This window comes from Ixodes scapularis, unplaced genomic scaffold (genome assembly GCF_016920785.2).
Source record: "Ixodes scapularis isolate PalLabHiFi unplaced genomic scaffold, ASM1692078v2 PGA_scaffold4__175_contigs__length_147842914, whole genome shotgun sequence".
NCBI lineage: Eukaryota > Metazoa > Arthropoda > Arachnida > Ixodida > Ixodidae > Ixodes > Ixodes scapularis.
In genome coordinates this window covers 11,942,718-11,967,508 of record NW_024609879.1, presented here as the reverse complement: position 1 = coordinate 11,967,508, position 24,791 = coordinate 11,942,718, and the positions used below count along the sequence as shown (strand labels likewise).

Sequence of the window (24,791 nt, the reverse complement as noted above, 5' to 3'; positions counted from 1 at the left end):
TAGCGGAAAATTTTCTCCGCTGTCTACCGGAAAAATCTAGCGGGAAAAATTCCCCGCTAAATCTAGCGGAAAAATTTCCCCGCTAAATCTAGCGGAAAATATTCCCCGCTAAATCTACCGGAAAAATTTCCCCGCTAAATCTAGCGGAAAAGATTCCCCGCTAAATGTAGCGGAACATTTTTCCGCTACATTTAGCGGGGAATCTTTCCCGCTAGATTTGGCGGGGAATATTTTCCGCTAAATCTAGCGGGGACAATTTTTCCGCTAGACTTGGCGGGGAAATTTTTCCGCTAAATCTAGCGGGGAAAATTTTCCGCTAGATCTAGCGGGAAAATTTTTCCGTTAGATTTAGCGGGGAAATTTTTCCGGTAGATTTAGCGGGGAATATTTTCCGCTAGATTTAGCGGGGAAAGTTTTCCGCTATATTTAGCGGGGAATTTTTCCCGCTAGATTTTTCCGTTACAGCGGAGAAATTTTTCCGCTAGATTTAGCGGGGAATTTTTTTCGCTAAATCTAGCGGGAAATTTTTTTCCGCTAGATTTAGCGGAGAAATTTTCCCGCTAAATCTAGCGGGGAAATTTTTCCGCTAGATTTAGCGGGGAAATTTACCCATAATGCACCGCGCGGTTACGCCGACGGCGACGCCGACGCCGACGGCGACGCCGCTCAAGCCGGAAACGGGCCCCTAAGAGCTGCGTTCTAAAACAGGCGCCATCTTGTCAATAGAGAGTGGCACAAAGGGATGCGTAGGCAATGTGGTGAGTCTTGGATCGCCTTAATATGCTTGAATAAGTGACTTTGATCAGATGCTTGCTGCAGGAGCCAGCTCTGAGAGATGAAAGAATTTTGCTTCTTTTTCTGAGCTCGCTGCGTGAGCTTCATGATACGGGAGAAATAAAGACAAACAGTCCGAGCCAGAACACCGTGGAGCTCGGACGTCGTTTCTACAGACTGGTGACCCGGAATTCGAAGGCCCTTCGTTCACTCGTACCACAACCGCAACCGGCATGCAGAACCTGGCGCAAGGCACTGCTACTACCGGCGACGGTGCGCCTCTTCGTTCCCCCGACGCGACCCTCACGGCCACCCAGCCCCGGCTTCCCCCCTTTTGGGCGAAAAATCCGCGAGTCTGGACAACGCAAGTCGCGGCTCAGTTTCACCGCCACCGTATAGCATCCCAGCTGTCTCGGTTCTAATGTGTCGTCGCCTCCCTCCCTCCGGCCGTTGCCGACGAGCTGGACGACATTCTGTCCCGGGCTCCACCTGACGACGCCTACGACCACCTGACGGGCGTCCTCCTCGAGCGGACCCCAGCTTCGGAGCGCACAAGGATCCAGCAGCTGCTCACAGCCCAGGAGCTTGAAGACCGCCGCCCAACTCAACTTCTTCACCAGATACGGCAGTTGCTCGGTCCCCAAGCCTCCGGCTCCCAGGACCCTATTCTGCGTGAGCTATTTCTCCAGAAACTTTCTCAAGGAATACGCATGATTCTGGCAGCTGCAGACGACCTGCCGATAGACCGTCTGGCGATGCTTGCGGACCGCACCGCTGAGTACGCTTCACCGTCTATCGCGACAATCACTCCGCACGAACCGCCTGCCTGGGAAACAGCCACTAAAATACTCGAGGCGCGCATCGAGGCGCGCATGGGAGAGCTATCCTGCGCTGTCGTCGCTGTGAGGCCGTCACACGAGACACCTTCCCGACGAACGAGGCGAGATATGTCTCAAACCAATACCACCTAGAAGACAAGGCCTGCGCATGACGTTTCGCTAGTAGATCCCCGACCCGCCCCAAAGCGGCAAACAGCCCGAAGCTTGACGAGAGTAGCGCTATATGCTTCGCCATAATGACGCTTAGAGGAGTGACATAGTCGTTTCATTCACATCGTCAGTATCTCTGCAGCGCATGCTTGGTGGATTTGCCGACGACACATGTGATCACATGTGTCGTCGGCAAATCTACCAAGCATGCGCTGCAGAGATACTGTTTTAGTCGCACCTTCGAAGGTGCGACTGAAACAGTAATGTCACTCTTCTAAGCGTCATTGTGGGCAGGGCTTGCCATGCTTTATTGGCCCGGAACCTTTAACTCGAAATAAGCTTCGAAAAAATCAATATAATGATTTTTCAAAAACCAGTACATTTTCGCATATTATTTCCAATGGTCTCACCTATAATAGCAATGTTAGTCATTAAGGCAATTCAACATGCCGTAGATAAAAACTTGAAAGCTGTCGAGGAAGTTTTCTTTAATTAATTGATTAAAAATATAAACGGAACTATTAAATGAGTAAGGAGGTTATTGAATATTCGTTCATAATCAAGTCAAAATGCATGGAAAAACAGTTGTCATTGCCCTAGAATGGGACAATATACTTCCTATACACTTGCTATATTTTGCAACAAAATTTACTACTTTCGCAAAGTTGTTATATATTAATCTGTCCTACGTCTTGTATTGTGTAAATATTATAATTCCCAATCCCAATAAACAATGGATTCAAAAGTTACAAAGGAAACGTAAAAAATGAGATTCTGTAATATATATATATATATATATATATATTTGTATGTGCCTTAAATCCACGATCTGCTTCAAATTGTTAAATATATTAACATGACGACATGATAATCTTACCCACTAACCAGGACCACAACGTCAGCTTCGCTGTTATTTTGCGTCTGTACAAGTTTCATCAGGGTCGTTTCAGCATTAAGGAATATGTTTTTATTGCCATTAGGCTGCATCGGATCAGTATCATAGAGTGTATCACTGTAGAAGGTGCCCTGAAAGATAAAAATACATACGCATGTTTGGTATGAGTTTTAATGAGCATGTCTGAAAATGAGGCATGAAAATAGCATGTGCCAAATACATACATTGTCTTTTTCAACTTCCACCAGGAGAAACTTGACCTTCGGGGAAGTAACCTCTTGGTACCTGTGCGACATCTGGAAAGATTAGATCCTTGTAAGAAAATAAAGCTGGTCGCCGGTTTATAAAGTTGGTTTATTCAAAAATAAAATCAATAATGTGAATTGAAGCAAGAACGTTCCCTGAAGAAACGGATGCTGGGCTTTTATCTCGAGTGTTTTAGCCTATGTGCTGTAGTTAGATCGTAATATGGTGGTTTTACAACGTGCTATTTTAGGCGAGCTGTTTTGAACTTGCTTGTTTGGTTTGCTTTTCTATTTTCGTGTCTATTGTTAAGTCAGTGAAACAGTAAATATTTATTTGTTATATTGATGTTAGTAAAATGCACTTTGGTACAAATAAATGGCATCGCTAGCGCTCCTTTACGTACCATATTATTGTTGTTAGGCTAAATAAGACACATGAAAGTTTGGAAGTATTTAATCAGGTGGCATGAAACTGTGCTCAGAAATTAAACTTCTGAATAAACTTTTGCAACAATATAAGTATTTCCAGGGAGTGAATAGGACGATTTGTTAGTTTTTATTAAAGTAATCAAGCTTACAATTGCATATATATATGTCGATTCTGCAGCAATATTTCGGTTCGATTTGTAGCCGTCATTTTTCGGGGTAAGGAGATACACACAGTCCATCATTGTGCTCGACCATAAACATATACTTAGAACAAAAATGTAAAACTTCGTTGTAATATTCTCTTATTGGCTGGCGTTAAGTTTTACGCTTTTTGGTTGTAACATGCGTAGCCAAATAGGAAGGATACTGGGGCACTAAATTCCTGAATCATAATTTTTTTTACTTCATGTGGGCATTTAAATGCCTTATGTTTGGTTGGTAAGTGAGCTAATTACGTCCTGGCAATCTTCACGTGGGTTAAGCATACTTCCGCTAAGCTTCGGTGGTGTTTGAGACAGGTTGAACTTGAGGTGGTGTAAATTGAGTTTGATGCAAAATGCATTTGTACTCTTTTGTAGAATTGAAGAGGATACTACCTAATGAGTACTGAAAGTATTAAAACAGTGAAAGTGCCCTCCAGTTGACCGGCTTCCAGCCAGGTCTTTCTACTCTCGATGACGATTGGACGTCTCGTGTACCCCGAGCTTTGCCGTGCAGGCAAAGAACGACAAAACGTTCGAGTGGTGGTTGGAGGCTTGAACTTTTGAAAGATACGTCTTGCAATTCCCATCCTATAGTAATGGTAGAATGATATGCGTTGAAAAGAAAATGTTGTGTATGTAAAAATTGACAGCCATTGCCTAAGGCATGTCAAATCACAAATTCTGACCTGTAATGCAGGCACCATTCAAATTAACCAAAACAAAACACTTCATTCACCACCTCAGTCAATAATGCATAGTGTTTTACATAGACATGTGCCACGTGTTAGTGAATCTAGTAGTGAATCTAGTAGTGAATCTAGTAGTGAAATATGTTAAGTCTAGATTTTTCGATCATATGGAACAGTAGACATTCCGATTCCCTATTTGTGTTATATGACTACTCAGGAGCACCTATGATCGTGTTCGTACCGAGCTTATGCAATTTGAATGCGTCATCAAGGTAAAAACCACGTAGGAGTTCAAAAAAGAGGAATAATTGCAAGATATGCGTTTCCTTGTTCTGACTGAACATCATTATTTTGAGTATTTTTGACTATACAAAATTTACACTCATCACCTTGGTGTTTTGGTGAATAAAATTATTTATCCTCGGTAATGCTACATTACGCTATGAATTCTTAGAGATATCATATTTCGAACTGAATTAGCAAGGTAAATATCTCTTACCATAGTAATGATGAGAAGAAGGTATTTTATTAAGTCTTCCAAAGTTTTGAAATGCTTGTGGTGATGTTTGTCAACAACAAGTTTTACTTCAACCTCAAAAACGGCGGGAATAGTTACAGGTTTTGGAGTTGCTGAAAGCGTTAAAGTAAAAATAGATTGCATGAAAAACTGTCTCTAATGAGCGGAACAAGCAGAAATTCGCAGTTTGATTAGTGTTTGGGAAAAAAATAATTAACCAAATATTACCCACATACAGGGCTGAGCAGTATCACGATAAAAATGTATCGTGATAGTATTTTAGAAATACTTTCGAGTATCTGTCTCTCTTTATTGAGATACATTTGACAAATGTATTTGTATCTCAGTAGTGAAATACATTTGCAATGTATTTCACGCGATACTTTACTCTCGCGATACTTTACAAGTCTTAGGTATCTGGTTATATTTGTTTTATTGTTTACGATAAATTTCAAAGCTAAAACATCTGCTTGGTGCAAGATGATTAAGAATTTATAATATAAACCCGCGCTGCAACATTATCCATCACAATAATCAACATTAAAAAAGTGGTTTAAAGAAGGCTATTTGCAAGAGTAACAAAATAAGGTTTTCTCACAAAGCCTTCCACTCTTTCCAATTTACCGGAGCGAACGCTGTAAAGAAATTGAGTGAAGAAAACGTACGGCTCTGTTATCAAATCTACGCCCACTATGGGTGACTCAGAAGCAGATAAGACAATAGTTTGAGATGCGCCCTCACGGCAAGACAGGGCTTGTTTTGGTCAAACGCATTTCGTCAAGCATGGCATGCAGCCTTTACCGTTCAGTAACTACGTGGTTCAGCAGGGGTGATATGCTTTACCGGCATGAATGATAAATAAAAAGTTCGAAGTAAGTTGATGTTTATAAAATTAAAAGAAAAAAAAAAGACGCCGAACCACAAGTTACATATTTCATTCACCACGAACTACAACCTCCGTACGTAGCACCGTTCGGGAACCATTGTATACCTATAGGTATTTGTATCTGTATTTCGGAATACGTTTTTGACGTTTTTCCAGAAGTAACTAAAATATATCTCGTTATATAAAAGACAAATGTACTTCAGTATCTGGATTTCGGGGCTTAACATATTTATATTTAAGTACTTGCATTCCCGAATAATGTTTAGACCATATCTGCCTAGCCCTGCCATTATATTATTGGTGGATAATTTCGTGTGAATAAAATAGTGATTAAAGTTGAGCTCACTCTAACATCTTGCAACAAAAAAACGTAATATATATATATATATATATATATATATATATATATATATAGTTTCATGTACGCTCATGGAAAAATATTCGAATTTTCCTTTATCGTGCTTCTGGGTTACCACGTTCGCGGCACATTTTCTATTTGATTAAACTTTTCTATATTTATTGTAAAAACAATATCGCTTTATATCCACTTCAAATTCCTAGTTATCGCCTTTCACTATTATTGACTCAGTCATATTTCCGGTAAGGGGAATTTCACCCTAGTGAGGTCGGTCGAAATCCTTACTTGAGCATATACGCAGCGAAGTGTAAAGTCATATTAGTGCTTTCTAAACCGAAGCGCTTTCGGCGCACTTCTTACGAACAAAATTATTTTGAACCTATTTTTTCGCATAAATTGCACCAAACATTATTCAATGCATTTGTGATGCTTGGATCAGCCGCCAGATGTTGTCCTGATGGACTATGTACCAGGCGGCACTCAGTAACAATGGGATATCGACCCAGTTACGCACGCACATGTGAGGCTTGCGTAAGGCTTAGTGCATAGGCATGTGCTCGCCTTTAAAATACCTTAGGGCGTCTCTGCATTCAAGGGCCGTTATAACGGACACGAGCTAACAAACAGTGATCGGTTGATCGGGTTTGTTATCTGTGGGCGACAGTTGACTGAAGCCGTGTGAGTATATCGACAACCATTGGCTGCGTCTTCAGCACGGGCCATCTTCTGGAAGGCTGAGTCTATGACGCGGAGGAGGTGCGCTCTGCAGAACTAAATAAAAAAATTATTGCACGCTCCTTTATGGCTCCTTTGATTAGCCTCGCTCAAAGGGTGTTTCACGAAAAGTGAACAAATTCGATATTGCGTTAACTGCGCATCGCAACAAAAAAAGGTTGTGTCGAGCTGGTCCCCGGGCCAGTGGCCTATAGACTACTTCCATAAAGCCCTGCATGCAACACGGCGCGCGTTGCACTCTGGGAACTAGTTGGCCAGGGAGGAGAGGGGCAGGGTTTTGGTTTCGATTGACACGTGACACGTCGTCGTTTTCCGGTCCCGAGAGCGTCATTTGTGGTCTCTAAACTAACCTAAATGGCCAGACCTCGAAGCTTTAGCACAAGCCCGAGACGTATAGCTTGTCTTAACACATGCTTGTTGTATTTTTGTACTTGAGCCTTTCTGTTAGCGTTTCGAGGTATGTGGACCAGCCAGTGCTGGGAATGTCGACGCTGCGAAGCTCGGGGATCTTGCTTGTGTACGAATTAACAAGCTGCAGCAACCAATAAGTATGCATACATCGAGTTCGCGCCTTTACATTAGTGTTGTTGATCAGGAAGTTTGTTTGTTTCATGTGTCCATAGACGAAATAATATGTTTTGCAATTACTGTTTTCTTAATACGCCTGAGTACGTGAGGTAAAACTCGAAGGCGCCATTGAAAAGCTCACTTCTTATCTCTTATCTGTACTGACCCGCAGCACTGCACGAAACGAAGTCCCCACCCACTTGCATTTTATTAATATTCAACATCGCGTATTCGCATAACGTTATCCTGCCAATCGTATAGGCAAATTCGCTCATACAAACCGTTTTAAGAAAGCAAAAGTCGAGCACTTGTGCGAAAAACGTCGCACCGTTCGCCTGAAGTACGCCGGACGGGTGTGAACCCCTATGCGGTGCGCCAAACGAACGAAATTATTCAAAGTGCATTTGACGGTTGCTAATGGCCATAATATTTGTTATGTGTTTGCTTTCTTCCTGCCTGAGTATGCCGAGATAATTTCAGACACACCGTTCAGGCAGAGATCTTGGGCGTCAGTAAAAGCTCGTCCAAAAAGGCTTAGCGAGGAGTAGGGACGCTTGTTAGGGCCTCCGTCGTAGCTAGCCGATCTCAGCGTTTACGAAAACTTAATCTTTTATCAGCATACAATTTGAGTGGGAGATACATGATGACACGAGGAAGACATCATAGTATCTTTGGTGCAATAGTTGGGTCGAATTTATTGCGTTTCCTTAAAAGTTTATGCGTCAACGCTGGGCTCAACTTTGATACTCCTGTGAGGATGCGGCTTGCTTTTCGCCCAATGAAGTAACAAGAAGCGGACGTTTGGCAAACAAAATACGTGTAAGGCTCCAGGTGACCAAATTTCAGTTGTTGTTCACTGGTACTAGACTTGATTATTGAAATTGAACTCAAAGGTGAGGTGACTAAGCTACGTCTTACTACGTTTGCATACGCACTCATAATATATGGTGTTTCCGGAACCAAAGAAAGTGCCCCGGTGTTTATTTTGTATCGCTCCAAAATGAAAGTAGTGAAAAGTCAGATAATCGAAAGCGCAAGCAGCGCGTTCGGTCGCGGCGCGACAGCATGAGATGGAGCTGCTCAGTCGAAACCGAAACTGAGTGGCCAACTAGTTCCCAGAGTGCACTGCGTGGTATTTCGCCGCGATGGGGCGCGTCAGTTTTGGAAGTTCATTTAGAAAAGAATATTAAAGTCCGTGATAATTAGGATGTTAATTATTTTTGCGTAAGTAACTTTTTTAATATTGTGTTTAAGGGCATGGTTTCAATTGTAAAATTGCTCAGCATTATCGAAAAACACTAAATCAATAAATTTCAGAATAATAGAAGGCGCCCGAAGCATTTTACGACTTTCTGAACAACCGCGGAAATTCGGCGGGTTTTTAAGTTTCGGTTTGATATTGGAGCTGATCTCGGCCCCGACAGCACCGCGCCCCGAGGAGAAATCTTGCAACTAACCAACCGCAACACAGCTGAGGCTGGTTGCACTATTTCTTCACGGGACGCGGTGCCGTCGGAGCCGAGGTGCGCTCCAACTGCAAACCGAAACTTAGGAACCCGTCGGATTAGCGCGCTTTTTCAGAAAGCCGTAAAATTGCTTTGCGTGCCTTCTATCATTCTGCAATTTAGTGATTTAGTTTTTTATGATAATGCTGAGCAATTTTCTAACTGAAATTATGCCCTTGAACACAATGATAAAAAGTTAATTAGGCAAAAATAATTAACAATCCCGGATTTCAATAGTTTTCCTAAATAGGCCCCTGGCCCAGAACTACAACGACACAAGCTTTTTTTTTTGTTGCCACGCATAGTTTTCGCAATATCGAATTTGTCCACCTTCCGTGAAACAACTTGCATAACTCGCAAGAGCGCCCCAAGTCTGAAAAAATTTGGTGGATAACAAAAAGTCTCACACTTATTATGCTCACAATTTTTGTTTATTGAACATTAGTCATGTCTGATAATTAGTCTTATATTGAGCATTAGTCAAGCTCAGAGCACACATTTTTCACGGTATTGTGCAGTACCAAAGTTGTCGCCCGGGTGGGAACCAAAACATCTTACACCAGACATTTAGAAGCGCCATGTGAAAGTTATGCGAGACGCGGCTTCGACGCAATAAAGCCAAAAGAGATCATTTTCTTCCGCGCATTGTCAGTAAGCACGAAAGTAGAATCCACTATGCCCAGCTAGAGACGATGCGGGCAAACAAAGAGTGGAGGTGCACTTAGTCAGCAAAAGCAAAGTTCTGGGCAGTTTATATCCAGGGCAAGAATTATGCTTATGCTCCTCTGGGACCACTAAGATGCAATATTCGAACATTTCAATCCTCGCGGAATATAATTCGTTTATTTACATCTACATTGATGGTGGATGTCGGAGGAAAAAGCTGTATAAGAGAGCTTGACAAGGCCCTCGGCCCCCTATATAAGCACAACCGCAGAGGTACAGGAAAACATGCCACTTCATGCGAGAGCACAAAACGGGGGGATAATTTACGAGAAAGACACACATGTCAAAGAAGAATGAATAATCCTGGTCAAGAGCACGCAATATTGTATCCTACACGAGAAAAATTCAAAGTCTGCGATCAAGTCCAAATTCCGGAGTTTGCTTACTTTCGATGTGTTGCTGCAGTACGACAACGCGCGCCAGCTAATGGCACGGGACAGCGGAAAAATACAAATGGTCTACCTATTCAGTGCATTCGGCATTCACTATACTCACTATACTGTCATGCTTTGCTGTTTGAGTGACTTTGAAGTATAAATTTTTTTTTTATTTGTATACTAGTAGGTTAAGTCAGAGCTTTCAAACAGAATTAAAACGTAACACGCAGAATCTACACTCACTGGCTTCGTTAACTAGAAACGAACCCGCTTACTCAACCCGTCATAGCCAATACTGGAGGGTGGATATATGTTGAATTAATTACGAAACAAAAATGCTGAAATACTTCCTTCCCAAAACACTGAACGATTATATTGATAATAAAATATAGTGTAAACGATTAAATGTTCGCGGGAACCTAATTTTCTTGAATTTCGCAAATTGCCTACAATTCGCTAAAAATACGTCCCGGGAACAATTCGGGCAATATGGAAACGATTCGCGAAAGTTAGAACCCGGGAATAATTTCAAATTTTCAGCGTTGGCCCGATTCGCGAAAATTTGAGCCCGCGAAAATTAAGTCGCAAAGGTAGAGTGAAAGCAGGATTAGGGAAAAAAAAAAGGAAAAACATAATGATTTTTTCCGCGTTGTCAGAATTAAATGAAATGCGAAAAGCACATACAAAGAAATCCAAGTTATGGTCACATATTTACTTACGTCTAATGTAGTAATAGTTCAGAGCACGTGCTTTCAATAAAGCGTCTGGTTGAACTGAAAAAAAAAAGATATCAGAATAGGTGTTATCTTAATGTGACTTTCAATAACTGGCACTTATTGTGGAGCAGAAAAACTCTTGCTAAAAAATTCAACTTTCGATTTCCGCGCTTATTAGTCGTATGACCAGGTTTTTGGGGGGAAACAATGAGATCACCAGTGAATATAATTTTACATGTCTTCAATTGGCGTTGCTTCCCCCCCCTCCCCCCCCCCCCCCCGCCCCCAGTCTGTTTTTAAAATTTCAACAACCTTGCCGCAGGTAAGTTTTTGTATACGTCAACCAGGAGTACCTTCAATTGGAAATATATACGCATCTTGGCTATGCAATACAACCAAACGCTCATTTTAGAGAACAGGGCAACAAAAATTACTCGTAAAGACTACAACAAGGATACCCGAAAATATGTTCCGCGACAGTGATTATGAAAAATTTAACTGATCGCATAAAGCTTATTGGGATTGCTTACTGATTTACTTTATTTACTTTTAACAAAATGTACCCCGTCTACTTTTGTGTATGTCATGTTTTGTTTGCATGATTTTATAAAGCATCAATGAATCCTAATGCTAGACAACTGGAAAATACCCTCCATAGTTATACAAGAAAAAAACAAAACGAAAAAACACCTCTCCAAGACAAAACAATAGGCCCCTTTATCAATGCCGCGCCACCTAGCGGCGTCGATTCAAAACTATGTGCACTCGCTGGGAGTGGTCACGAGCGCCGTTCCGAGGGGTCGCGACCAGCATTACGGGTTTACGTTCGCAGAGGCCAGTACTTTGTAGTGTCCGCATAGCCCCTTCCCAGGTTCGTTTTTATTGCTGTGCAACGCTGTGCAAGCAGAAGAGCGTGAGGGATAACCCCTCAAACAGGGCGAGATTTACTCCTTTGCCACAAAAAAACAACTGTCGAGAAAAACGCACCAATATAAGCCGAAATCCGTTAAGTGCACGCTCCCTAGTCTCAGACTGACTTAAAGCAGGATATGCGCGCATGCACGAGCATTCATTAGGAGAGCTCGCGCAGTAAAAATAACTATCATAGCTAACAGCAATCGCACATAGCTATTCCCTTGTATACATTCGGGCGGGGCGTATATGAGCGATTCTGAAATGCAGGTATTGTGTACTTCAAGGTGTCTAATTGTTTTCTTCCCGAGTGATCCGTTTTCGAAGCTTCCGAGAAGTCGTTATACGACGCCAGGGGGAAAAACAGAACAACGCGAAATGTACGAGGCTACACATGTTAGTGAGCGCGTTGGTAATGATGTAGGTTTAGAAAGAGTTATATACGTAAAAACAGGGACCTGGTTCGGCCTATAGACAGGCTACAGGCCGAAGCAAGTCAGTCAGTCAGGCTGGCTATTGCTCAACGTTGCTGATAGCCGCTGCTTCTTGATGTAACAATTCATTCCAGTACACTGTAAACGACTTAATGTTTCAATGACCTATTTTTAGCGAATTCTGAGAGGTCGGAAATACCGCTAGAATTAAATTACGCATATAAATTACCCTATGGCAACAGACACTAAGCCTGACCCTCCAAAACAAAATATTTTGACGGTCAAATATTCCTAAAGGTCACGCTTCGTAAAACTTGAGAAATATCGAGCCCGCGAAAATGAAGTTAACAGTATTTTATTTCAACGTTGCCGGAAGGCCTAAGAGTATAGAACGTCGTGTCCAAGACTGCCAAGGCCGCCGAATTTGAAGACGCGTTGAGGAAAGCGATCGTGCTAACGTCGGCCGCTATGGTGTGACAAGCAATACAATCGTCGACATAAACCGCATCGCCAACGAAGCCGCGACAAGCGACTTTATCGCCGATGTGAACAGCGTCACCAACGGAAATTTAACAACCTCAATAGGCGATGTAAGAACGAAGCCGCGATAACAAAGTCGCCGTTTCGTGCGAACGTGCATCCTACTATAGATTTCAGTCACAAACTTGAACTGCACCATGAGTTTTGGTCACTCGTCCTGTGGGCGGCGTTCGCATTTACTTTTTCCGTAGTGCACCAAGTTGGGATGTCAACCAAGCCCCAGGTCCACACAAGCGAATCGGGACCATCGGCGATGGTCCTCATGATCGCGAGCGCATATCTCATAGTTGCTGCGCCTTGCCCGAAATTAGTTGCCAGCCCCACGTTCCAGCGCAGCAAAGGCAAAGAAAGGCTCACTCTTCAAGCAAGTTGCTTAAGATTGGAATGATACGTTTGCTCGTACGATCTATAACTGGTACTATGCAAAACAAATATGCAAACGGTAATCACCCAAATCAAACTACAATCTCGGGTTACCAGTATTTTCAAATATAAAAATTTGACGTACGCGCATTATATCTAGCGGTTTAGTTTGCGAAAGGACCACACAGTTCTTAAAGTACAAACGAACTGAATAAGAAATATTTTGTGGAAGAGTCAGTTAAGGGGAATGAGCAGTAAATCTGATTGAACAAACATTGTGCACTGGTTTGCTTTTTCTTCACGTTTTACCTTACATAGCTCCAAAATCAGACTTAATATTGAGTAAACTAAGAAAGTCACAAGCACGTCGCAATTACATAGAATTTAAATTACATTAAAATATGACTGCTTGGCAAGCATCCTAGAAGACACGAAAATGTAAATTTAAGCTTGAAAAAAGTTACTTACGTATGTAATCATTGTTATAGTCAGCGTGCACTTTAATCTCGGAGACATTGTGTGCAATGCTCCCATATTGAGATCGAGCCATGAAGGGAAGCGGAGCAATTCTCAAAGTGGGGCTGAGCATTCCGTCCTGTGTATTGATACAATATTTATATGGTTTGTCGTTCCTTTATTTTGTAGTTCACTTTTTTACATTTTACAATAGCAAACTGTAAGATTATTTTTATTTGCCAAAAGCTAAGCCAATAGATCTTCACTTCGTATGCTCGGATTTTCATACGATGACCCTGGACTCATGCAATTTACGATGTAGGTCGCACATGCTTTATTGCTCGAAGCTTGAAATAGCCTGCTCTTGCTTAGAGTATACTGTTTTAATTATGCAATCAAAATGTTCATGGGACTGGATTTAGAGGTTGCTTTGTAAGCATCGCAGTATTTTAATTTATGCTTTACCGATATTTAACTATCGAAAATATTAATATCAATTACCGTCTTCTCAATCTTCATGTTGTAACCTGCTCAGTGTAACATGCTTTCTAATAACTTTTGCAGGAATACAAATTACGGGGTGATATCATGCCCCAACAGTCACCTCTGAGGAAACATTTATATCATGGTATACTTTTTTGCATTTTATATATATTAAGACACATATATATTTTCGAGTAATCTGCGTTACGTATATAGTGCCCCTCTAATGCTAATGATAAAGCAAATGCATATTTATAATTAAAAGTAACACACGATTTCTACTCCTTCGTTTGTTTGCTTCACGGACACAGCGGCCAATTTGTGCTTGTCCTCGAACAAGCCGTCCTGGAGTTCTTTCGGGTTCATCTGGAAGGTACGGTAAAAGTGGCAACTCTCGTGATTTCGATCGCACTATTGGACCTTTGGTCATGCAGTTCTTAACAGAAGTTGGATTCTATGAAATTGGCAATGATCTAGCAGGTTAATTTGTTCACTTCTACATCTAATTAATTTAAATGTTAGAAAAGCCAAGTTAAAAATATATATTTTAAACGCTAATTGTATCGTTTTCGTTTCGAAAATTTAAGAATTTGTCTATCTTTAGAGATCTGAAGTGCATTTCACAAAAATGCGTTAAATCTGAAAAAAAAAGATAATTATAAAACTGCCATATTTATTCGACATCTTGTAAACCCTGAGATGGAGAACGATAAAAAACGGACGAACACAACAAAATCTATTATTGAGATTTTGTTGTGTTCGCACGTTTTTTTTTTATCGTTCCCCATCTCAGGGTTTACAAGATGTCGATTAATTGCCAGTTCGCCTGCACTCTCTCACTGCTGACATATTTATTACTTGACCGCCCTTCTAGGTTTGACAGATTCTCATTAATACAATCTTTTTAAGTAGTCGGTAGTTAAGCTATCTAGAAAATAGGTAGTGCAAAATGATATTTGCAAGCAGTGCGTAATAGTGGATCATTTCTCAATTGTGTAAAACTGTTTGTGTTACGCTTGGAATGGTTTTTTCAAATGTAATGCGGGAACCATAAATATAAAAAATATTGAAATGTCAACAAAATTAATATATAAATATTTCAATCAAATATTAAATTTTACTTTTAAACCTTTTCAGCATTAAAAATGAAACGTAAGGATAATGTTAACAAATAAGACGCACAAGTTGAATATTTATATTTAACGTACCAACAGGTTACAATAAATAAAAAAATTCGAAACGCTAATGGGGTACAGAGACTGACATGTCGGTCTCTGTCCCTTGTTTGTGTTCTGCTTTCTTTGAATCGGGTATTAATCCAACAAACACGCTCGTAAAATTCACCTGTTTACTGCGATTATTTGTTTCAGAAAGTTAATTTTCATAACAAGACTTCGCATTGCTAACCTATCTTTGAAATCTAGCCAGCTGCCTCGGCGGCGCCGAGGTAAAGCGCCAGGCTACGGATCCCTGGGAGGCGGGTTCGAATTCCGGCCTTGGTGGCCACGATATGATGGAGGCATATTGCGGAGAAGGCGCCGTGTAACCGAGCGTTCGGTTGCAGGTCAAAAGATTCCCCAGGTGGTCAAAATTATTCCTCAATCCTCCGCTGGGCGTGACAGATGCCTTTCGTAATTTTGGAAAGTAAGACTTCCATGTCGTATTTTTAAATCTAGCGCATCACTAAGAGTAGGCTGCATACATTATCAGCAAACGTATCAAATATTTAGAGTTTCTGTTAGAATTGAACCAAATAAGAGTGATATTCATAGCAATTAAGCATAAAAACATTCGATGCCTACTTTTAGTATTATACGCAAACAATTTTGGCTTTGCTACTTATTCAGCATGTGTTTCACAACAAATATGAGATGATTGTAATAAATAGGAAGGCTATCAAAATGTGCTACTCGAAAGAAGAATTTTTCCGCCAGACGTCACGTGTTTTGTTTAGTTCTTTGTTGATTAGACTCTAAACATTTTGAGGAAAGAGCGAATTACTACAGCTAGCATAATGACTCTTTGCACTCTGCCTTTGTCATCACAAAGTTAGGAATAAAATAATAATAATTTTGCAAGCTGGTTTTCTAAGATCACTAACATATTTTATATAAACTTATTATGTTTCAGGCGTAGCTGATTGTTATTTGGCAGAGGCGGTGGCATTGCTGGAAACACACTCTAAGATAACCCAATGCTTGGACTGCTGCCGGGAAGGTGTAAATTTTCTGACATGAATGAAGTAATCGGCGGAAAAAGTAAACCTCAAAAAAATTTTCCTTATCAGCGTGTGCGTGTTTGGTCACGGGTTTAACTATGACAACGCCACCGCAAAAGCTGCGATGTAAAGGCCATATAGTCGCGCGGGTTTTCACTTGGCCAGCGGCCACAGCGTCAGTTTTAGCACACGGGTGACCTTTTCCTTTGTTATTTTCAGCTTCCTGAAGGTTGCGCACTGCTCGGAGGGCTTCTAAAAAGCTGTGAACTTTTAGACCGTCTTCGAATAAACACATTGAAAAGTTGTTCCAAGAAACATGTGTTGCCATCGCACGTGTGCCTTTGGTCAACGGATCAAGTGCAAGAGCACCGCCCCGATGTATGCGATATAAGAGCCACTCGGTCGCGTGAACTGTAAGTTTGACGACGAGAGCAGCGTCGTTGGTAGCAAATGCCCGACGTCTTTCTGTGCTATTTTTAGGTTTGTCTTGTATTTCATGTTGCTATACCAAGTACTGGATGTCACTGCTGCTGCTAGTGCCACATTCACTGCTGTCGATGTTTTGTTTCCTAATTTGCCTTGTACTGGCAAATGTCATGTAACGAGAATGCCGTTTGTTTGCAATTTGACGAGGCACTACATGCAACTGAGATTGTGTCGTCATGCTCCGATTGCCGACTGTATTATCACTAGGATGACTGCACTGGTGTAGCGGAGTGAACATTTAAATCTAAAAGAGATGGCTATAGAAAGGTTTGGCGCTGCCCCAGTTGCAGATTTGAAAAACCTAATGCGAGCCGGGCATGAAAACAATAATCAGACTGTCATAGCAACCCCCCTTAGGGAGGTGAGTCGTAAGTTGGATGCTCCGGCCCACTGAAATAGTCGTGGACAGTATTAGGAAGTCCAAAAACTCTCTGAAAAGTATGACAACACCCTTACAAAGCGACTTCAGAACAAAAAAAAAACATTAAAGAAATTGTTATGCGTATAACCGTTCTATAAAAACGAAACCTGACTCATGAAATCCACGGATTACGAGGTTGAATAAATAATCTCGAGTGGTAAACGAGGAAGCTCAACTGGGAAATAATAAAATCAGTACACCAGAAACTTAAAACCCGCATCAAAAGGTCCATGAGGCTGCGTCCAGGTTGCAGCTCCGGCCTCTATAAAAACGACGTAGTTGCCTTACGCGCATTGCCCGCGAAACACGTCAGAGTACCGTCTATAATTATTCACTTATCTAGGCTAGAAATAAAGTTAAAGTGGTTTCTCAGAAAAAAAAAAAAAAAAAAAAGCTGTGCGGCGCCACGTTCGAACTTTCTATTGATTAAAACCATAGAGCTAGTACAATAAACACTAGAGGCTCAGCTGGCGCTACTGTCTACGGGACTTCCGGTTACAAATTGAAGCAGACAGCATGCAGTCTGGTTTTCCAGTCTGCCTATGGGAAAACGCGCGTGAATTTTGTCTCGTTGCCGGCAAATAACCTGAATAACTTTTGTTATTTCGGTTGTACCGGATAGTATGTACTTTTATTAATATTTTGAAAGTGTAATTGCTTTGGTTACAGCATTTTTCTTTTACGACTGAACGATGCTAAACTTCTCTATATTTTAGGCCCAAACCTCTGTTCCATGGTAGGTATGTAGAAACGAGCGACGGTTGTAAGCAAAATAACGATCGAAAGGTATGTAGAGTGTGTTCAAAGTTCGCCAGCATTTCGTTGATGCCTATATATGTAGGATCATGATGATCGTAAAAGGGTAATATATCAACAAAAAACATACCTGTCTGCGAACTATCTGAGGTCCATTTCTTTCGGTAAAGACAAAATTTTCTCCCAGGGAAGAAATTTTCTCCAATCGCAGTGTTAGTCCATCCTTAATATGCAATAACGTTTCCCCATTTGTTCCTCTTTCCTCAAGTAGGCGTGGATAGGCAATGTATTCCTTGCCAGGTCCTGTTTATCAAGTGAACGAATAAACCATACACCAAAAATTTAACACAAGGTACATGGCGAGACGCAAGATTGATTGACAGATTGGAAAGTTTGGAATAGTATAAAATAAGAAAAATAAATAACCAATAGAAACTAAAACGTATAGAAAGTTTAGAAAAACCTACCTCATTGGAAATTCATTATGCAGGCACACGCATAGAAGAGTGTAGGCAAAAACTACCATATTGTCAGGTGCAAAAAGTTTACACCTTTGAGGGAACTATGGCTCTCTAGACACATTTTGGTTAAATCTTCAGGTGAGACACTTATGCAACAAAATAATCTTATAGCAAAAACAAAAAGGTTTTTATGAAAATAGTTTTGTCACGCGCCTCTCTTCGAGCTGGGAGTGGTCGCGAAATACGCTTATTTTTAAAAGATTTGAGTCTAAAACAGAGGCGTGTTCAGGATCGTTCAAATGGGTTTCGCAACAAGAATATTTCGTTAAAATTTGTGGTCGGGCAAAGCTAGTTTTGTAGCCTTACGTATGCATAACGGGGGTTAAAATGATTTGTATAATTAACTGCTCCTTTCAGCTTAGCCAAGAAAGCTTGCAATCGCCAGCACTATAACATCTTAGGCCATATTTAGATATGCATATTTTTCTTATAATTCACACTGGAAACGAACGGACCAGACAGCGACAAGCACATACGTCTCAAAGCGCAGCTGCAACCATTTCAAAGACGCAAGTATTAAATGCCACTTTCTCACGTAACCTTCGACAATTTTTCTCACGTTACTGCGGCCACGCCACGCCAACTATGCAATATTAATTTCATTGACAAACCATGCTTTATATAATACTGCCTCACATATCATTCAAGGACTTTACTTCTGTTACTTTCCTCCTGTAATTCCTCAGATTGACATTTTCTCATAAATTCAGAGAAAGCGACAATGCAGGCGAGTTGGTTCATGACATAAGAAACAGGGAACAAATCACAAAGACGATTAAGCTGTTGAAGGCGAAAGAGCTGTAACTATCAGCATTTGTGTCTATAACTTTTTGTCTTTGAAGTTTTTCCGCGGTTTCTCGTTGCGCATAAAAATAGGACTTACTCAAGAACAAAAGTTATCGCTTGTAACACATTGCCCTACTCATTGTTTTGATTTTTCTTTCGTCTATTACAAGCGCGTCAGCAATAAGAAATATGTTTAAACCTTGTAATTATTTCAGTAATGTTTTCTTGAATAATGATCACTATGTTGCATTTAGGTCAGTCCTGTGTCAGAATACTACTTAGCACGTTACGGATCATTAACACAGAAGCCCTTGACTGGATCGGGCGAGGTCACTCTAACATAAAACACCGAGTTATCCAAAACTGGCGCATCGTATGCAACGTAAGAAGCTACACCTCCAATAAGTTCCTTGCCATGCCTCGAAAATTCACGGATGTACTGGGAAATCCCGGTTGTATATGAACTTAATTAGTCACATTAGTTATATATTCAAACCATTATAACTAAATTGCATTAGTTAATGTAATATTAAAGACATTTAGAACTATATCATTGGGTCGCTCTCAATGGTATCTATAAAATCCTACTTTCAGTATATTTTAGGGTAGCACAAATATATAGGCCAAAATGAGGTAATTGCTCGGACATTTTGAAACTTGAGAAGCCCGAATATGCTAAGGTAGTGCTATATCTGACCTTTGGTAAATGTCTGGGTATTTCGGCCTTAATTCACCAAAGAAGTGCCAGATTTAGACTTTACTTTCTGTTAGTTCGGCTGTCATCTGGCCTCTTCGAGCCGAAAATCGCCAAGCCTGTGCCAAAATTAGGATTATTGCCTGATAGTTCCGTTGTCATCTAATATCTTTGGACCCAAATCGCAAAACAAGTGTCAAAGTTATGCTTCACACTCAGATAGGTCGGCTGTCATCTGGCAGCTATGGGCAAAAGCCACCTAACAACTGAGGGTTAGGCTTACTGTCTGGGAGTTTGGCTACCATCTGGCATTGTTGAGCCCAAATTGCCAAACAATTGCCAGAGTTAGGCTTCCTGCGTGAAAGCTCGGTGTTCATCTGACGTCTTTCGTTCCAAACCACTGAACAAGTGCAAGAGTTAGGCTTCATTGTCTGATGATACGGTTATCGAATGGCACCTTTGAACCTCAATTTATACGAAGTAACAGAGTGAGGTAATCAGGGCAGGTCCCGTTGGCGCTGTTTAATTTACGTTTAGAGATAGATTACCGATGAAGTATTAGTGGTACGCAGGTCGTCTGCAAATTAATTAAATAAAAATCAAGCATAATTTTGCTCGCAACTTTCTATTTTAATTTGGTATCTCTTGATTTCTCCAGCCTAAAGGAGGGACGAATGTTGGGTCGCGGCCTGACTTTACAACGATAATTTTGCAAACACAGATAGCGTCGGATTGTTGTACTCGGGCGTAGGTTCCCACGCCAATATCTGGACGCGCCGTGAGATTGATTCGACGTTATCGCAATTGCTGCCATCAGGCGAGCGCTGCGCTAGACTGATGTGCGCACGTCTCCTCAACACATGCCATTATTAGACCACGCGTTGGAAAATTGACTGGATGTTTCGCCGTGTTTTTCAATGTGACTGACAGCTGTCAAAGCCCAGCGAAAAGAAAAAGAAAAGCAGATACGGCCGTGGGGCTGTAGTACCGCGCACGCTTTACACTCAGAAAAACTGAGATGAAATCCTGGCGGAGACGATTTTCTTTTAACGCTCATGCAATGTATTTTACAACATTAAGCTTGGCACTCCATCGTCTCAAAATTTTCCACTTCCCCCTCCCCACGAAACCAATCGTCGGCTACGAAACATTATTGTCTTCCATTTCCTACAGTAATTCCAGTCAGACAAAAATTTAGAATTAGCTTAACTGCATTGCTCATCTTCTTTCGACCTCGCGTTTTGGTATGCTTCCCCACCAGCTTTTGTCTTTGTGTTTCTCTAAGCGAGCGTAACGGCCGTTTTAAAAATTCAGAGGGGTGAATCGAAACTTTTAACCCATCTCCATAGGACGAGTCAAACAAAAACGCTTGTCCAATATCTTTTCACGTGACTCCCTCTGATGCACTCTTGGGATTACTGGGGCCGAAGTCTTCGCCGTTTCCCAAGTTCTGGAGATGGGCAGAAGGTCCACGGAGGCCCGGTTTCCGAAACGCGCTCTTCAGTGTACTGCAGCTTTTGTGCGCTGCAGTCGCGGTTGTGGTTTTTCGTTGTAAACGGCCGAAATGTTGTGCTTTTTGGTAATGGACGTTTTCTTCGGCGGAATCCATGGAATTGTTGTGCTGTGGTTGTTGGACGCGCTTCGATAAGGAACATCTGATCTTCGGCGAGAGGGAGTCTTCCCTTAAATGTGGGTGGCCTTCTTCTTTCTTGACTTTGTGTTTGTGTGGCCGTGCACCGCCGGAGTCAGATTATGCATCTATCACGGATTGTTTTGTGTTGCTCTTTTATTAGTAAGTACACTGCAAACATGCTTCTCGTAGTAGTGGTGCTTACTCTCAATTCATGCTTGGCGTGAAAACAGTGCCAATTTTATTTAATAGTTTTGCTTTTCGTTTTAAAAGAAGTATAACTTTTGTAACTTTGTTGAGAATAAACGGCATGTAATGATAGAGGTTTAATGAGGTTGTCGGACCGACCGGAAACAATTTTGTTGGTCCGTGTATGTGTTTGATATGCAACAATTGATATGCAACGGCCTATTAATGAAACTTGCACGACATCCGAGCGATACGGATCAGAAGCATCGTAGAGTGTTCGCCCGATATTGCGCTAATACTAGACCAGTGGTGCAACGACGGCACGTGAAAACCTACCGGATATCGAGCAGTAGTGCAAAACTGACATCTGGCAAAGATCGCAAACAATTTTCGTCCCGAACTGGCCCGACACAACCAATAAACGCTGCGCTGCTTGGGAACGGAGCTGATGACATGTGACCATCTTGTTTCGAACACTTATTTAAGTTTGTTCTGGAGAGCGAAAAAGAGCACTTTTTCGGGACACCGGAGAAATCGCAAGCTTCGGCGGCCCTCTGGGCTTTTGTTGGCACATATTTGACACTCCAATGGCTAGCCAGAGAAAAGCCGAACTTCGGCATACCCGGAATCCCCAAGTTAGGATTTACTTTGGCAGTTATGGCTCATGTAATGGCACTTAATTTGGTACTGCTGTTGCGGACCAGAGAAAAACCAAACTTTGCCATGTACGGAATTCCCTAACTGGGATTTACTTTGGCAGTTAAAGCTCAAGAATGACACGTACTTTGGCACTCCTTTGGGGGGTTAGAGAAAAGCTAAACTTCGGCATGCCCTGGGATCTCTGAGCAACTGCTATGATTAGGCAACGATTTTGGCAGTGACCAGCGCCATGGGGCAAAACCCAACTGGGCCCAAGTCAGGCCCCTATGTTTGCACATGTTTGCCCACGTTGAGCATCTCTCTGGCGTGGTACCTGGGCATGGTCATATTGTGTTATGTGATTGGATCAAAACAATCTTTCATAGAGCGTCGGTGAACGGTAGAACTGTGGTATCAGTGTATTTACCGGACAATAACCCGAACGCTTCGGTATATGCCTCAATGGCAAATCTATGTTAAAATATTTTTTCTGGATAGTCTGCACTTAGAGGAAGTATGGTGCCTGGATCGCGTCTCCAACTGATGTGTTTAGCGTCCTATCCCGCCCATACAGCAAAAGAGGTCCCCAAGTGGCAACAAATGACGTCACAGAAGCCGGAGTGTCATGCTGTTGCCTGTCGCGATCCTTACGGTTGGCCGTAGAAATGCTGGCGAAAAGCACAAGCGAACGCGAGTGTCGCTGTCGTCACGGCGTCCCAGGCGTCCCAACTTCTGGCTGTTGTATCTTCCGTGGACTGTTACAGTGAAAGCGACGTGCAGAAAAACAGGCGTCTGCTACATGCACCACAGCTGTTGGGACGCCGCCAGGAACGCGATCGGCGGCAGCATGGACCACTTTTTTGGGCGCGGTAAACACACCAGTCGGACACGTGTTCTAGGCACCATAGTTGAAGTCCTCAGCTGGTGCCTATACGGCACATAATGTGATACAGCGTCCACCTTGACAAATGTCTGCCGTAGCATCTATTTCGGCATAATCTTGGCAATCATACGGGGCTATTTTGGGTCTACTGCAGTTTTGCGCCGAGGCGTTAGTTAGTGCCAGAGTACTTTTTTGTGGTTTTGATGAATTTTTTTGGTTAGCCAAATAACGGTCTGTTTTAACTTTGTAGACAAAAATGCCAGATGACACCCAAACAAGCAGAAGGAAAGATATGGCACATGTCTGACAGGTAGGGGCCAAAGTTACCCTTTTAAAACCTAACAACTAGAAATCAATCATGACAGCAACAACTATTTCTTGATTTTAATCCACGTATGATAGATGAGAGCCAAACTACCCGAAGTGGATTCGAACGCTGGCGCTTGTTTCACGAAACAAACCCGGACTCTTGCGAAGTAATTTCAATTTCGGATGTGCCTTCGCTTCTGCGAGCCTTTTAAGTCCTAAAGTGCCCAAGAAAGGAGAAATTTTACCCCAAAAGCTGAGCTACCTATGTGATTCCTTAGTTGAATAAAGCGCAGCCATTTTCAAAATTCCGCCACTCTCAAAATACGTTTCGTGTCATCATGACAAGCGATTTTGAAATAAACAAATATGAAGAACACAGAAGCGAATATCAGATAGGCTGAGAAATACATAATCGAATATACGCTAATACGTATAACATCCGATGAACGCCCACTGGCAAATATACTGGTTGGACACAAAAATACTACATACCATTTGAAGTGGCTTCTTGGATTAAAGTAGATACGACACTTAAAATAACATGCCACAACATCTTCGCCAAGTGATGATGTTAGCCGCTTTAACTCTAGCTTTTATATATATCTATTCCTTGTTGATTCGTATAATGATTTTTTACCTTTGGTCGTTTTGAGTAGAAAAGGACATACATGACGTAGAGCAGGCTTGGATATAAGGGACTTTTTCGTCAAGAACCCTGCTCCTTCTACTATCTTTGCTTTGTGTCTTTGATGGCATTTGGGCACTCGAAGGAGGGAAGAGCCTTTAAAATGGCAGCTGCGTTGGTGGTCAATAGCTTTCTATTTAAAGTTCAAATATAAGAGATCATGAAGTTGTAGAAACTTGAAGAAAGCGCTGTCCGTAGCTTGCATAAAAAAGCAGCTTGGTCTATAACGAGGCAATTACACACTAGTAAGACAAGCTAACCTCTAGGTTAGTTCATAATAATTAATCTATTTTTTTTTATTTGTACTAATTATGGCGAATGAGCAAAAAACTTCAAAATGAAGCTTGACAGGTATCCGACAAATAGGCGGTTGGTGAGCGAACAGTTCATACCGTGGATGATCACAAAATGGTTCCGCACAAAAATACTAATTCATACAACCCAACATAAAACAGAAAAAAACAAGACGACCACAAAGTTTAAATATGTACGTTAAAATTGTTGTGCAAAGCCATGCAAGGTAAATATTAAAAAAAATTACATATATCGTTGTTACTGATTTTGAAATAATATAAAATTGAAAAACTAAATGTCCAAGCATATGCTGCCCATAGTCCAACCTGCATGAGCGAACGTTCCAACATGCATTGTTGATTGTAAGGTAAAAATGATTTCTTTGTTATATACCTGCTAATTTCAGTAATATAACAGTTCCTTTTTGCTATTTTTATTAATGAATTCTCTATATTTATGAAGGGTATGCAATTTTAAAATT

At 41.5% G+C, this 24,791-nt stretch overlaps 1 pseudogene; it reads right to left on the bottom strand.

The window, feature by feature from the left end:
- Positions 1-23,884, bottom strand: part of LOC115332329 — a 69,768-nt pseudogene extending 45,884 nt beyond the window's left edge.
- Positions 23,885-24,791: the final 907 nt, after the last annotated feature.